Raw genomic sequence first — 14,070 nt, 5'->3', positions numbered from 1 at the left:
GAAAATGCTGAATAAAATACTTGAGACTACCAGCAGTGATGGCTGATGTAGCCCACTAGAGATAAAATAGCCAAATTAACCTGTAGGAATGTGAATGAAGGGAATTGATGAATGCAATTGGGATCAATATGTTGGATTTATGTTCAGTATGTTTAAGCTTTAAACAATTAAAACAAAAAGTATATTGTAATGAGAGAGGGGAACGGCGTCTAGCAGTACTTGAGTTTTAAATAACAGATCCTGATAACCAGCTGGGACACGCAGTTGAGAGAATACTACCTCTTTTAGAGTAGATATGCAGTTAGAGTCAAGAAGATCAACTATTTTATTGTCATTCTGGTGGTACCACCATTATTAGTATGGGTTCCCATTTTTACAAGTTGAATCACATCCCCAATCCTGACACCATATGTAAGGAACTTATGGTGGCAATAGTAAAGACAGACACAAGTGATTACCGTTCAAGGGTCTTCATTTAACTTTATAATGAGTGAAATAAACGCCTAATCTAAACCTAAATCTAAGATGGGAGCAGGCTTCGACCATCAAATAACAATAAGGCAGTCCTAGTGGCGTCTTGTCAAATGAAAATGCCCTATACTAAAAAACCTATTGCCAATCCTTACTACTAAATTACAAAAAGAGTGTGGGATAATGTTCACCAGAAAAGAAAGAAGTGTTCACGAAAATGGTAAGTCAGGATGGGATGGCTGGGTCTCCCTTCCCCACGTTTGTGTCAGACTCAGCAACCAAAGAACCAGGGCTCACCTGAGGAGACTTGGATGAGAACTTTTCAAGGATGGCGAATTAGTCTTTTTTCTTGTAGTGCGGGTCACGTGTAGAAAAGGGCGAGTTTCCTCCGATGCCACCCTTCTAGTTCAAACAGACCCAGCAGGCTGACACAGGGGAGACTGCCCAAAGACAGGAAAAATAGAATTGGGAAAACCCTGCAGTTGAAGCGTAGGAGAGCTGCCGCAGTGTGGATGAATGAAGGCTGACTGGTTCCAGAAGTCAGCGTAAAATGCAGCAGTTCACGCGGAGTAATAACGCTGATGGGATGATGCCGACAATAAGGAGGCAGCACCAAGAGAAGGCAGAATGAGCAGAGGAGTGCGGAACAGTGCTTCACGAGAAGGCAGGTAAGAGGAAAGAAGGGGTTATCGGAGGCTGAAGAGCAGAGACGGGAAGAGGAAAAACCTGAAGAACGGGAAGGAACAAGGTACAGAGGGCTGAGCACGGAAGCAGGCTAAGCAACCGAGCGATGAGACACGAGGTCGCATAGCCACCCGGCGCTTATGTCTAGCCGCCGGAGGGAACTGAAACTAGAACGCGGACTGGAGGACAGCAATAACTGGCAGCGGCCATCTTGAAAGGAAAAATGGCCGCCGCAATGTCACGACAGCCTTTTCATGCAGTCCAAAACGGCTGTGCAAGATGCGGCATGACAGTACGCCCCCTTCAATGGCCGTATCCCCAGGCTTGCCTAGGTGAAGGAAATGAAAGTGCCGGATAAGGCAGGGAACATGAATGTTAGTACTCGGCTCCCAAGAGCACTCACTCATGGAGAGTAGCCTTTCCAGTCTACTATGTACTGGTGACGCCTGCGTCTGTACGTGGAGTCACAAATCCTAGAGATTTCGTACTCGATTTGATGGTTGGTGAGAACAGGTGGAGGACGTAAGGCTGTCCTAGTAGACAGGTGGTAAGGCTTGAGGAGAGAAGTGTGGGGAATCCTTTTCCAAGTAGCTGGTATGTTAAGGTGAAAGGCCACCGGGCTTACCACCTTCGTCACACTAAAGGTACCGTAATACTAAAGAGAGCTTGGTTGGTCTCAAATGTCAGGGTAAATTCTTGGAAAATAGCCAGACTTGATCTCTGATGTTTTTCGGAAAAGGACAGTGCTTTTGGTCAGCATACTTGTTTGTATTTGCTCGGGCCCCTTGTAGGTTAACCTTGACAATCATATGTAAGGCAACAAGGTCACTGATCCATGCATCCACAGAAGGCACTGAACTGGTACTGGGGGTGTCCGTAGGCAGGAGTGAGGGATGAAACCCATAGTTACAGAGAAACGGGCTGAAAGAGGAACGGTCGGAATTGTTGTATGCAAATTCCGCTACACGGAGCAAGGTGGCCCAATAATCCTAAACCTGAGATGAAAAACAACAGAGATACTGTTCTAGGTTCTGGTTAACCCTCTCGGTTATCCCGTTGCTCTGAGGGTGATACCCAGAAGATAAAGCTTGTTCAATGCCAAGTAGTCGGCATAACTGGGATCAAAACCCGGATGTATATTGTGTTTCTCTGTCCGAGATGATTGTGGACGTAAGGTGGACGATTTCTGACAAAAACACCTATGTCATTTCATGAGCTGAATGTAGTTTGGGGAGTGGAGTAAAATGAGCCATGTGTGAGTACAAGTCTATAATCACCACTATGGTACAATATCCCCTGGAAGGGGATAACTCCAAAATGAAGTCCGTAGCTATCACTTGCCAGGGGCGTGAAGGAAGCACTGGTTGATAAAGGAGAACATAGGGCAGTTTGTTGTCATATTTGTTCTGGGCACAGACGGAACAACCTTGAATATATGCTTGGACGTGTCCATCCATTTTAGGCCATCAGAAATGTCTTAAGGTTTTGCAGGGTAATCTTTATACCTTGATGCCCAGAGAAAACAGTATCATGACAGAGACCCAAAACTCTTTCCTTTAGTTCTTAAGTGGGTATGTACAAGGCGGAGTTCTTGAAGAGTTTGCCATCCTTAACTACCAAACCCCATGGGTTGTGAAAGTGGAGGTTCTTCCAGAGGTCACAGACTTGAGATTCGAGTTGCACTTTCTCCAGAAGGGAATCAGCATGGGTCAAAAACACTGTTTCGGGATACATCCTTGGCTTGTTGACAGGACCAACCGGCGTGTAATCCGGACGGCTCGACAGTGCATTGGCAAGAACGTTGGAAGACACCGGCAGATGGGTTATCTGGAACCGATATTGAGCAAAGAAATATGCCCACCGTGCCCGTCTACTGTTCCTACATTCCATGGACTCTAGCACCTGTAGGTTCTGGTGGTCAGTTCGTACCTGCACGGGATGCACTGCGCCCAGGAGAAGATGACGCCATTCCATGAATGCCTGACGAATAGCTAACAGTTCTTTCTCTAACACAGAGTAGTTGACTTCACTACGAGAGTGTTTTGGAAAGGTAGACTATAGGATGTTCCAGATTATCTTCCTGTAGTTGTTTCAGGACTGCACCAATGGCGTACTCGGAGGCATCTGTCTCGACAAAAAGGGTTTGGATACGTCAGGTTGACTAACCACTAGTTCATCATTAAATCTTTTCTTTAATATCTGAAGGGCTGAGTCTTGGGGATAGCACCAGATGAAAGACGTATCCTTTCTGAGGAGGGAAGTGATGGGATGAACTTGAGATGAGAAGTTCGGAATACATTTCGTGTAGAAATTGGCCAACCCATGGAAGGATTATACTTGCTTCAGCGTAGAAGGGGGGAGGCCAGCACAAAATAGCAGCAACCTTAGACGGATCCATGGCAATACCCTAAGGACTCGGTATAAAACCAAAACATTTCACTGTGGTAACGTGGAAATGGCACTTTTCTGGTTTGGCATGCAGGCTGTTCTCACAGAGTCTTTGTAAGACCTGTTTGACATGTTTGTGATGTAAGGCAGGATCCTTGGATAATTTAAGAATGTCATCCAGATATACCATCAGAAAAAGAGACAGCATACCTGAGAAAACCTGATCCAGAAATCGCTGGAAGATGGCAGGAGCATTAGTCAAACCAAATGGCATGACAAAGTATTCGTAATGGCCAAAAGGAGTTCGGAAGGCCGTTTTCTATTCATCACCGGAGAGGATTCGAATGAGGTGGTAGGCCCCCATGAGGTCCAACTTGGAAAAAAGAACAGCACCTTGAAGCGCCTCCAAGATGTCGGAAATGAGAGGCAAAGGGTACCCATCTCTTAGGGTGTAAGGAAAAGGTAAGTAAAAGGAGTGTTTGGTGCAAAAAGGGGTTGCAAACTACAATCCCCATGAGCTTTTGCATGACAGTTGGCTGATTGGAGTCAAGTGCAGCCAACTGCTATTTAAGAACCTCCTCGGCCTGTGCTGCCTGTTGGCGATTGATGGCGTGGCAGGCACGGGCCGCAGAAGACTGTATGCAGAAATGCCGGTGAAATTCAATTCATTCTTTAGAACTCGGCCTGTGCAGTGAGAAAGGGAAACGCGGGCCCGGCAGTGACCGTCTGCTTCTCGGAGCAGTGTTCCATGTGTTATGGAGGAAAGGAGCAGGGAAATGGTGGCAGACCGTTCAACGCGGGATATTCATTTCCTGGAGCGGTGCCGGTGTGCCCCCCCACCAAGCCTCTGAAAAGCATTACTGCAAACACTTATATTATTAAACATGTATTCATGTTGTTTGGGTGCTGTGTGCACAGCCTAAAAGACTCGCTGAGTAGCAGTTCATTTTCAGTGGGGGCTTTAATTTCATTACGCTCATAGGGACTTTCTAAAGTTTATGAACTCCTGTTGGGGGCAGCATTAATATGCCTATGGAATCAAGCCACGCTCACAGCCTACGAGGGTAGAACTTGACATAGTGTGCAGAAACACTGTTGCACGGCGCATGTGTTCCTGGGGGCTTCTAATGCCAGGAAGTAGCGCTGTGTTCAATATGTCGCTCTTAGGTCTATGTAACAGTTTTCATGGTGTGAAGTAACGTTGTGTCTCTAATTATGCTCATGTGTCTGTTCTTGTTTCATGATACATTCATTTCCATGTCAAGTCAAATGTTATGTGTAGTAGTTCGTTTTGGTGTCTCAAACAAGCACGGAGACACAGTGCGAAGGCAGTACTAGACAAGAAGTACAGTGCCAACAAGTCTGTTCAATTATGTACGTTGTCTCATCATTTCATTGAGTCATTTCAGCTCCATGTGCTTGTTGTTATATTTCTAAAGGCAAGGAGTAAGGGTTCAGTGCACTAATTAAGAAGTGAACTTATCCCTTGGACCATTTGGTTATCAGGCAAGCTTAGTTACATGTTGGTTATACCTTCTCCCGGTTACCCTAAACACCCCCTTACCTATCCACAACCTCTCCCGAACCCTCTTTGCCCCATTGGCTGTCTCGTGGTGCCTGTTGGTACACAAATCATGAAACCCGTGCCAACCAAGGTGGAAGGGGTCACTACATCTGGCTTCCGTGGTTAGGAAGGAGTAGTGTGATACTCCAGGGGAGTGACATAATCACCAACCCCCGAATTGGGTTAAATTCACGCCCAGGCCAGATGGAGCCCCCTCCGCCACTGACAGAGGTGCTAAAAGCATTACAAGCTATACAGGCAGAATGAATGCAGTCTCGGCAGGAAACCAATACATTAAAGATGCAGTTCAGTGGATTAATTGCTCAAGGCACTCCATTACAGGGAGAAGCAGCCGCACCCTCTTCGGCAGGACCGTCTAGCCGGTCAAATACAGTGGTGGTGCAGCAGCAATAGGGTGTTCCATTAGCAGCGCCTGAAAGATTTGCTGGGGATCATAGGAAGTTTTCTTCCTTCTTAACACAGTGCAAATTACATTTCCTTTGTAAACCCACTACTTTTGAGTCCGCACAGGCATGGACGGCTTTTGGGATTTCTTATTTGACTGGAGATGCGGCAGCATGGACCATTCCGCTGGTACAGACGGATGAACAAATCCTATATGATAGGAATGGATTTTCTCTGGAGTTTGCACGATTGTTTGATCGAATAAATGTGTCCTTGGCTTAGGATAAGGAACTATCATCATTAAGACAGGGTACCAAGTATTTAGTAACGTAGGTGACTCATTTTAACCGTTTGGTAGTAGAAACGGCGTGGCCAGAACCCAAGCAGACTGTATTGTTTTATCAAAGTTTAAAAGATGAACTAAAAGATGCTATAGCTCATGTGGAACCCCAACCGGAATCATGTAGTGCTTTCATTGATCTAGCTCTGAGATTGGACCATAGGTTGGGGGAGCGTTAGGGTGAGAAAAGGCGAACAGAGGGAATACCCTTAGTACGTGTTAGGCAGAATCCTATGCAGTTCCCTTAAAGAGCACTAGAGAAGATTAAGACTACAGGGATGAGCAAGAAAAATCCCCTTTGGTATCAGTCTGTACCACAAAGATTTAGTTGGTAGCTGTGGCTAAGCAGTCTCAAGAGGGGGATGAGCAGTATTCAGAGTTTACACAATAGGTATCACAGTACTATGGCACAAGGAAACACTGACCAAAGCTTTGAATCAAAAAGAGAATATATATATATTTATTTTATACACATCTAGTTCAACACCTAAATCACAGTTGATAAAGCAAGTGACGTTTAGTCAAGAAAAGTATATACAACTCCCTAGTCAATTGTAGACAAGTTTGCGTTTGTTACGCTCACCTGGCTCCCACAGAGGCGTCGATCTGAACTGGACAGCTGCGGTCTCCACCAATGTGACGCGTAGGGCCGAGATGGACTGGCCCACCTAGCTTCGTTTGCTTGACCCGTAGGAATATTCTTCTGTAAATGGAGAAAGGGAATTAACCACCCGTGGGGTTGAGCGTAAATCCCCCCCACCCCCGCTGTTCTCCCCACAGATCACCTTTGATGTCCCCTCTTATAGTTTCACCTGATGGTTTGAAAAGATGAGCTCTCCATCCTGCATTGAGCGCAGGGGCGCGTTGATAACCAGTTGCTTCAATGGCTCAAAGGAATTGGTGAGTTCCAGAACAATATTGACTCCGAAAAGTATGCCGTTCGTAAGAGTTCACATGTCTGACTTTCACTCTTGTCCGATTCCTTGCAGTTTGCAGCTTGACCCCAGCGAAGAGGTCCTCGTGGTAGCCGACAAAGTTCAGGTAAGGATTTGGCTTATCCTACATAGTTCAATAAAATAAGGCCAGAATGTATCCTGTTGCTTGCTCCCTTATTCAGGTGTGGAGAGAAAATATGAAGTTCGGGGAATAATGCCTCCGGCGGTAAAATTAAGTAAGTCTATTATGGTGAGAAGAGTTCCCCTTGTTTGTCCCTTTGTCTCACCTTGTTGTCCTTTTGTTCCCCTTAGGGGCCGGGGTACGGCGAGGATGCAATGGAGACTGAGCGGACACGTGAAGAGGAATAGTACCCCCGGGGGTAATCAGGTAAGTCTATGGGGGTAGTTACTATTGCCTCTGTTTATTCCGTTGACGCACCTTTGCTGTTCTTGTGTTCCCCTTAGGTGCCAGAGTGTGGCGGGAACGTGCAGAAGGATGCGGTGGATCGTGAGGATGCTGTGAAGGCTGGTGAGTTCAGCGCGGCGCTGCAGCAGGAGAAGCAGCGCGGGTAAAATGCTTCTTTCTTCCAGCTCGAAGGCGCAGTGGATCCGGAATTCAGGTAAGGATCGAAGGTTTTGCTCTTATTCTAACCTCTTCTCGTTCTGTTCCTCCCTTTTTCTAGAAGCTGCAGACTCGAGGCACCCGTGGCAGAAGACTGGATGAAGGCTTGCAGACACGGTGAGCGTTACGCTGCTGGAGTAAAAAATAGTCCCTAGGTAAAATAGTCCCTTCCAAGCCTCATTTGGCTTGGAGCTCTGCAGCATGGTCTGCATCAGTTAAGTTCTACTCTATGAGCCTGGCGCCTATGGTGCCAGGACTGACTCTCCATATGAGCCTGGCGCCATAGGCGCCAGGACCGCACCCAAACAGCCCCTAGCAGGGGTTTTTGGGCTTGCTCAAAATAACGTGATGCCTGCTTCCGGGGTTGCTGGACCTGGTCTGGTTCCCCGGGGTAGGCATCATGACAGCGTTAGAGTGAAAACTGAGCAAAGCGGCACAGTGAAAACCAACTACAAATGGCACTCTAGCAATTTAGCGAAAGGGAGAGGGAAAGTACAAGTTAAACCGAAATATCTTCAGACACCCCCTAGCAACACTTCCCTGAAGTTTTGTGAAGTAATGCACAGTAATACCTTAGCAGAAAGATAAGTAATTGAAAACAGAGCAAAATGGCACTGCACAAGTTAAAACAGTAGGAAGGAAGAGGTATTTAGAAGATTCAGGTGCATCAACACATTTCTCATTGAGAATCAATCTAGTGAGAGCAGATCTAACAAATCAGCCAGAGTCAGTGGTACAGGACCAAGAGCTTAGGAGCAAAAATGTTCTTGTAGCTGCAGTTAAGTCTTTGGTTAATGAATATTGAAAAGGTAGATTCAAGGCGAAAGACAATGTTAGACGAAAGGGCGGCCAACCCAACAAGTAGCTAAAGGATTTAAAACACCTTTAGGGCTACCGCGCAGAAAGGGAGGCCTGGAAGAACAAAGTACCTTTGAATGAAGAAGTGGCTCCTGCGGTGGCTGTTGTTCGTGGTAGTCCCTGCAATTTGGGGGATCCAGCAGAGGAAGAGAGGCTCTCGTCGTGGAGGAAGGTTCGAGTTACTGCACTACCCAGGGATGAAACCAGCCGCGGTGCTGCCCAACGAAAAAAAAGGTACACTCCTTTAAATCGTGATCCGGGTGGATGGCTGCCTGGCTATCTGGCCTCCAAGTGCTGAGCACTGGCGATTCGACCAAGGCAGGTCCGAGGAAGCGATTGGTGAACTGGTTGGTCCCACCAGCTCAAGGGAAGAAGGCTCTTGCGAAGAAGATCTCCTCTCGTCTTGTGGAAGAAAAGTGGTGAGACGCTGCAGCAGGGCTTTACCGGTGGTGCAGATGCTGAAGATGTCCGTGGCTTCTCTCCCCTTTGGTTCAGTAGTTCCAGTGGCTACGTCTTGCTCTTCCAGTCCTCAGGACCCTGCTTTTACGCAAAAAGAACCCCATTCATATAGCCTAGCTGTCACTCACACAGTGGAGTGGTCATCTTGACAGGAGACCCTCCAGCCTATCAGGATAGAGTGCGACATGGGTTGCGGAGGCAACCCTGTCCAGGGGGCCTACTCCCTCTCCCACACAATGGACCCACCCCAGACTCAGTGGCGCCGAAAGGAGGGCTTCTTGATAAGTATAAGAAAGGATTCCCAACCTGGGTTAGGAGTTTAGAGTAAGACACGAGAAATAATTTATATTAAAGTTCTGGCAAATAAAACCTACCAGAGTAAAGTTAATCATAAAATAAACCGGCGGTATGTTAGAGGCTGTCAGAAAAAGTGGTAGCCTCGAACAATGGGAAAATCCCATAGGAAAATATTTGCGGTCGAATATTTATGGTTTGAGAGAGGGACTTACGGTACCCCCTCGAAAATGAACCTAAGGGAAAAACTATTAACCCTTTCCAGTAACTCCATAGCAAGATGGGTTGTACTGGTTAAGTTCATAAGATTTGACTAGTAAAGTCAATGTGGACATTACATGCCCTGGGAGACACTAGTCCGTCCCAGGGTATGGAGTCTATGTTTGGGGGTCGCCACGACACCCCAGTGTCACTGCACTGAGGGTGCTGTGTAACACATGTGGATAAAGATGGTTCCTATGGGGGAGAGAAAATCCCATAGACATTAAACACAAAAATAGCCTAGAACACACATAGCAAAAGTGCCTAAGAGTGGGAAAAAGAGTCTCACTCTTAGCAGGTAAAAAGAAACAAACCCTTCAAGTCCAGCAAAGCTGCTGGGGGACTCTATAGGTAAGGGAAATTAGCCATAGAATGTGAATTCTCCCTAGCAGTACGTTCGGCTAGGAGTAAAGAAGGTGGAGGGTGTGTTGGTGGGGAGCAGGTAGAGCCAATACAGATTGGAAGTGTGCAAGGACCTTTAACTGTAGAGGAAAAGGAAGGTCAATAATTTATGTTTGTATTGTGGACAATCAGGGCATTTAATTCGCAGTGTCCCAATGATCCTGCTCGTGATGGCGTAAAAAGAAAGGTGGAGGCGGGATAAGAAGGGGCTGGTAAGTGAGGGAACGACTATACTGAGCCAGCCGGAGACAGAGTTCCCTTCATTGGTGGCTACCACAGTGCAGATGAAGACCCCGCACCTTTATTTGCTGGGGTCTTTGATTTTTGCAAATACTAAGGAGTTGTATCAGCAATGGTTGATTCTGGAGCTACAGGGAATTTCATGGACATTGCCTTGACCACTAAGCTAGGGTTTCCCATAAGAAACAAAGAGGAGAGTGAATTGGTGCAGGTGGTAGATGGGTCATGTTTGACATCAGGGCCCATTACCACTCAGACTCAAGAAGTGCGAATGTGGTGTGGGGAGGGACACAAGGAAGTCATTGCATTTGATTTGATTGCAGCTCCACAATTTGGGGTAATTTTAGGAATACCTTAGCTGGTGGCACAATCCCTGCATCGATTGGCAAAGAAGAACAGTGACTTTTGACGATGGCCAGTGTGTATCACATTTGACAGGTATAGGGGGGCCCACTGTTTTCTTGGTTGAGGGGGTTAACCTGCAGGTGCAGATTGGGGCAGTAGTTACCACTTTTCCCATAGAGTATCAAGAATTTGCAGGAGTATTTGACAAAGGGAGGGCTACTCTGTTGCCACCCCACAGGCCCTTTGATTGTGTCACTGAGTTGGAGCCTCAGGCAAAGTTACCATGCAATCAGGTGTATGCTTTATCTGAGAAAGACAAATCAATCGGGGACTTACTTGGACGATGTTTTAGCCTGTGGGTTTATCATACCATCTAAGTCACCTGTTTCTTCTCCTTTGTTTTTTGTGCCCAAGAAGGATGAGGGCACTTGCATAGATTGTAGGCCACTCAACAGAGTAACTATAAAGAACTGATTTCCACTTCCCTTAATTTCTGTTTTACTAGACCCGTTCAAGATGGCAAAAATCTATACTAAGTTGGATTTGAGAGGTGGAAACCGTCTCATTAGGGTGAAGGAAGGTGATCAATGGAAGACTGCTTTCAGGACAAAGTTTGGTTTATTTGAATACTCGGTGATGCCTTTTGGTTTGTGCAATGCACCAGCTGCTTTTCAACATTTTATGCAGGAGGTGTTGCAGGAATATTTAGATTTATTTTTAATTGTGTACATAGATGCCATTTTGATTTTTTCTGAATCTGAGGAACGGCATGTGCAGCATGTCAGGGTGGTTTTGACTCGATTACAGGAATATCATTTGTTTGCCAAATTGGAAAAATTTGAATTACATGTCACCAGAGTGGAATTCTTAGGTTTTATTCTGACACCAGCAGGAGTAGCGTTGGATGAGAAGAAAGTGCAGGCGGTAACTAAATGGCCAGTACCTCAGGGTGTGAAGGACATTCAGTTATTCTTGGGGTTTGCCAATTTTGTATCTCAGATTTATCCATTACTTTTCAGCAATTATCACACCTGTTACTAGATTGTTAAGGAAGGCTACTAAGCTTCAGTGGGATCAGGAGGCAAGATTGCATTTGAGAAATTGAAGGCGGCCTTTACAGAGGCCCTGATTCTTTGTCATCCCAATTTGGAAAAACTGTTTCAGGTGGAGACTGATGCCTCTAATCAAGCTGTAGGGGCAAATTTGTCACAGACAGATGATGAGGGAATACTACATCCTGTGGCATAATTTTCTCGCAAGTTGACACTATGCGAACAAAATGATGCCATCGTGGACAAGGAGGCCATCGAGGACAAGGCGCTTTTGGCCATTCAGGAGACTTTCCTGGAGTGGCGTCATTACCTCATGGGGGCCCCGACAACCGGTATTGGTCATCGCTGATCATAAGAATCTACAATATTTAATGTCTGCTAGGACATTGAGTTCTTGGCAATTGAGATGGGCCCAATTCTTTCAGGAATTTGATTTTATGGTGACCTATAGACCAGGTCGTAGTCATGGCAAGGCTGATGCCCTTTCTAGGCAAGAGAATCAGGGAGGACAGTGTCAGGTGGAAAGGAGTATCATTCCAGTGGGGGCAGTAACACAGGTGGTGTTGGAGGATGTATGCAGAGTTTCCCTAAGGAGGTGTGGACAGAGTGGGTTCAGAAGGGAAAAGCCAGAATCATACAAAAGGGTCTTCTTTATCATGAGGGAAAGTTGTTTCTTCCTAATGAATCATTGAGGAAAAAGGCTTTGTTTTGGTGCCATAATTCTCCGATGGCGGGGCACAAACACAGGATATGGTGCAACAATACTTTTGGTAGGAGGGGTGGGCCTCCCAGCTACAGGAATATGTGGCAAAATGTGAGACATGTGTTCGATCTAAGGCAGATCATTTGAAGAAAGCAGGGTTGTTGCAACCATTAGCTACCCCTATGGAACCATGGGCATGTGTCTCCATGGACTTTGTCACTGAACTGCCTAAAGATGAAAATTGTGACACCATTTTGGTTGTGGTGGACTATCTTACAAAACAGGTCCATTTCATACCACGGGAGGGAATTCAAGTGCTGGTATACTGGCGGATTTATTTTTGCAGTACATAGTGAGACTACATGGGTTACCCAGTACAATAGTGTCGGATCAAGGGTCTCAATTCACTTCTCGGTTTTGGCGTGCCTTCTGCAAATTGCTTGGAATATCTTGTGCACCATGTACTAGCTACCATCCGCAAATGGATGGTCAGATGGAGAGAGTAAATCAGACCATGGAACAATACCCAAGATGTTTTTTGGTGGAAGGAAAATCCTCTTGGGTTCGATCTCTCTGGTTGGCAGATTGCTACAACAATGCTAGATATGACTCATTGGGTATGTCCCCCTATTTCTGGTTGTATGGTCAGGACTGTCATATATTACCGGAGGAAGTACCCAAGTTTAATAAGATTCCGGAAGTAACGGAATGCGCACAAGAGATTCTTAAGATACAGGAGTAGGCATGCCAAAATCTGAATAAGGCCAAGGTGAATTATAAGAAATAAGCAGATCAAAACAGGCGATGTAGTCCCAAGTATGTGGTGTACAACCGGGTATGGTTGTCCACACAGCATATAAGACTGTTTGGGTCTCAGAAGTTTGCACCTCGTTTTATAGGGCCTGCTACAGTGGTGAAATGTGTGTCTGATACAGAAGTACGTTTACGATTGCCGGGTCATATGAAAATTCATCCAGTATTACTTGTTTCTCTGGTTAAACCTGCAGCTCCTGATGTAGTGACAAGGAAGGCGCCAGGGGTTACGAAAGATGGGCAGGAAGAATTTGAAGTGCCCAAGATTTTGAACTCCAGATGGTGAGGCGCACGATTATGGTACCCGGTTTCCTGGTAGGGTTGTAGGCCAGAAGATAATTCCTGGGAACCAGCTGAGGCGGTTCATGCGGACCGTTTGTTAAGACAATTTCATTGGATCAATCCGGAAAGGGCTGGTCCTGGGAAGGGCCCTAGAGGAGGGGGTAATGTAAAGTAAAATGAGCTATTGGCTGTGAAAAGCTGTGTAAAAGGAGTGTTTGGTGCAAAAAGGGGTTGCAAACTACAAACCCCATGATCTTTTGCATGACCGTTGGCTGATTGGAGTCATGTGCAGCCAACTGCTATTTAAGAACCTCCTCGGTCCGTACTGCCAGTTGCTGATTGACTGTATGAAGTGATGCCGGGGAAATTCCCTTCATTCTTTAGAACTCGGGGTGTGTGGTGAGAAAGAGAAACGCGGGCCCGGCGGTGACCATCTGCTTCTCGGAGAACCCTTCCATGTGTCACGGAGGAAAGGAGCAGGGAAGCAGTGGCAAGCCTTTCAGCACAGGATATTCATTGCCTGGGGCGGTGCCAGCGTACCCCCCCCCCTCCAGCCCTCAGATTAGTGTAACTGCAAACACTTATATTATCAAACATGTACTTGTGTTGTTTGGGTGCCGTGTGCACCACGTAAAAGACTGGCTGAGTAGCAGTTCATTTTCAGTGGGCACTTTCATTTCATTCCACTCATAGGGACTTTCTAAAGTTTACGAACTCCTGTTGGGGGCAGAATTAATATGCCTATGGAATGAAGTCACGCTCACAGCCTACAAGGGTTGAACTTGACATAGTGTGCAGTAACACTGTGTTGTTGCACGGCGCATGTGTTCCTGGGGGCTTCCAATGCCAGGAAGTAGCACAGTGTTCAATATGTTGCTCTAAGGTCTATGGAACAGTTTTCATGGTGTGAAGTAACGTTGTATCGCTCATAATGCTCATGTGTCTGTTCTGG

This window comes from Ambystoma mexicanum, chromosome 5q (genome assembly GCF_040938575.1).
Source record: "Ambystoma mexicanum isolate Mex_15411 chromosome 5q, UKY_AmexF1_1, whole genome shotgun sequence".
Lineage (NCBI taxonomy): Eukaryota > Metazoa > Chordata > Amphibia > Caudata > Ambystomatidae > Ambystoma > Ambystoma mexicanum.
Note: the sequence above shows the minus strand (reverse complement) of the source record.